Below are 3,327 nucleotides of genomic sequence, written 5' to 3'. Positions count from 1 at the left end.
TAGCTCAAATACCTGGACACATTTGTTTCTAAGACATTCCTAGACTTATCTCCACATTTCATATCATACTCACAGATATATATGACAGAGCCCAAAGAGTTTTTAGAGAAGGGAAGGCCACTTTTCTCTTTAAGTAGAGAAGGAAATGAAGGCTGCTGGGGCTTTTCCTATGTAGCCTGCAATCTATAAAGCAACTTTCCAGCCAGCACTATGTGTTCCAGTTGAACACATCACATTTTATCATCTATGTTGCAATGTGCTCTATTCTTCATACAAGGGCCATCAATTTCTCCTTTGGTACTGCATATCTTGAATAACAAGGATATCCAAAGAGCTGAGAAAGTCTGTGCTTTCTTGTTGCTGGTGATGACTGTTTTGATCTCCTAGTTGTCACAGGCCTGGGGGTTCTGTTCCATCCTACATAGTGACCATCAAAGAAAGAGTAAACAGATACCCAAATCTACATGCTGCCAGCATGTATGATTTTTTTTGTATACTAGATACTGAAATAAATATTATATGCCTGGAAAGGTAAATGCCTTTTATGGCTCTTTTACTAGATAATTAATATGAGCAGTTGGGTAAAATAAGCATTGAGCTTATTGAAATTTTATTGCTATAGTTACCCCCAAATGAAGCATCAACTTAAAATTCCTCCAGTATCACTTATTCCTTAGTTTGGAGGTTAGTATGCTGGTAGGGGTTGTTTTTTCCTCAATAATTCTTCATTCTTAGATTTAACATGCTTTAGTGGAGGTAAGGTCTCTCTGTTTATTATTCATTTTTTGTTTACCTGTAGTGTTATTATTAATATATTGCCATTTTTGTGGCTTAGTTTATCATAAGGAGCCCTTTACTCTGATATTTGAGATATGTGTTATCCCCCAGTGATCTTATATATCTTCCTCACTTATAGCCAAATTACTAATCTTATCAAGAAGTCTTGTAAGGGGTCATTTTCCTTCCCCAACAGTAGTATAGTTATATTGGTTTGTCCCAGAAAAAAATTCTGCTACCTGTTGTTGGTAGAAATGTAAACTACTACAGCCACTCTGAAAGATGGCTTGAAGGTTCCTCAAAAAATGAAATATATAAATTTCCTATACCTAGCTATACCACTCTTAAGCATCTACACAAATCATTATAAATCAGGACACAAAAAAAAAAACACTTGCACATCCGTGTTTATTGCTGCACTATTTACAATATCCAAGTTATGGAATCAGTCCAAAAGCCCTATAACAGATAAATGGATCAATAAAATGGATCTATACACAATGGAATTTTTCTCAGCCATTAAAAAGAATATGATTATGTCATTTGCAGGGAAATGGATGGACCTAAAACAAATCATGCTAAGTGAAATAAGCCAAGCTGTGAGAGACAAATGGCTCATGTTTTCTTTCATACATGGAAGCTAGATCTAAAATATAATATGATATGATAATTTGTACAAGAATCTAGGAATTCACAAAGTCAGAGTAAAGGAGGGTATGCTTACAGGGGGGGAGTCAAAGGTATAAATTCTCTGAACCTTTAAAATATTATGTATCAAAATGAATTCCAGGAAATGAAGGAGGTTTTGTTATTACTGTTTTTGTTGATATTGATGGTAGTGTTTTTTTGCTTTAGGGTATCTTAGGGGAGTCAAATGAGAATTCAAGGAGAGAGAAGAAAGGTGAACAAACACAAGCATGCTATGCAGTATACATTATGTGGAAAATGAAGTATGTACCTTGTGGGCAGGGACAAGAGAGAAAAATGGGGTAAACAAAGGAAGAGGGAACATTGTCTCCACAAAAGAAAGGTACTCTTTACCTGACTTATCAAAATGTAGTATCACTGAACAACACCTTAATAATAATAAAGTTTACTTAAAATTTTTCTGCATCCCATAATCAAAACAATATTTTTGTTTTTTTTCTTAGCCCTTTCCTAAACTACAATATGTTTTACTTTTGTCCTAGAGATGACAGCTTGTTTTTCTTCCTGAAAAACTTTCTGTCATATGGGTATCCAAAATCCCAGACAGAATTCATTTTCCAGAACTGCACTACCTGGGGTTTTGAGAACTCTGATGTCTACCCAAACTTTCTCATAAGTAACCACTGAAGGCATGTCTGAAGAGACTGTCCTCATTGGAACAAAATCCTCTTTTGTCTGTGGTCCTCAAAAGCTCTATATATCCATTCTAGACCATATTTGGCTTTTAAAAATTGATATAGAGTTTTTGCTGAATTCTTCTTGCCCTTTTGAATGGTGACAGGCATCTCTTTCTCCCATGTTCTACCAAAGGTAAGCAGGATTCATGCCCCAACCCTTGTAGGGATCTGTTTTCTTTAGACTTCAGACTGTTGGATTGACCTGAAACCTCTTTTCTGGTAAAATCAAATTTTCTTCTTGTTAGAATGAGAGCAACACTTTCTAGTTTTCTGCATATTTAGCAGAAATTGGGCTTTTAAGAAACTATTCTTTGTGATTCATTCTGATTTAGTGTTTTCTTACATTTATCTCGTCTTTCTTATATTTGCATTGTTTTCCTTTTCTTGTTTAACAGTTTAATAGACATGTATTCACATGTACTTACATGTATTTACATAATAGGTCTTATTCTTTTAGTGCACTGGTTTCCAAAAGAAGGGTGGCACTCCCCAAAATAGTGATCTAAAATTTTTCACTCCTAAGCCCAGCACTGGTGGAGCACATCTGTAATCCTTGCTACTCAGGAGGCTGAGATCTGTGTATCCAGTTCAAAGCCAGCCTGGGCAGGAAAGTCTGAGACTTTTTTTAATTTACAAAATATTCATTTTACAAAATATTCATTTACAAAATATTCATTTCTGTAATTGAATCCATGTATATAAGACCTTACATATTTAATAAAGTGGGATATTTAAAGTTGTGTGTATGTGATAAAGATTTCATTATGTAAAGCTGTCTTTCTCATTACAGAAACTATTATTTACCATTAACTTTTTTGTATACTCAAAAACAGTATTTCAAACCAATGTGGAAAACAGTATGACAGTTTCTTTAAAAAGTTAAAAATAGAATGACCATAGTTTTAGCAATCTCAATTCTGGATGCATATGCAGACAAATTGAAAGGAATATTTTAAAGAGAAATTTTTGCATTCATATCAGTAGCAGCATTAATAAATGAAATATTGTAATTACATATCATGGAAGCATCCAACATTTAAAGAAAAGGGAAGCAAGTAAAGACTATAGTTGTCTTATAACACGTATTTATTCATATAAAAATAGTTCAAAAATTTTTAATAAATGTTGAATTTTACAGACTGCAATTATTTAATTTTTGTTCAGA

The sequence above is a fragment of the Dipodomys merriami genome, unplaced genomic scaffold, assembly GCF_024711535.1.
Source record: "Dipodomys merriami isolate MVZ:Mamm:240054 unplaced genomic scaffold, mDipMer1.0.p SCAF_3224, whole genome shotgun sequence".
Lineage (NCBI taxonomy): Eukaryota > Metazoa > Chordata > Mammalia > Rodentia > Heteromyidae > Dipodomys > Dipodomys merriami.
The sequence above is the reverse complement of the archived record's forward strand: the minus strand, read 5'-3'. Positions refer to the sequence as shown.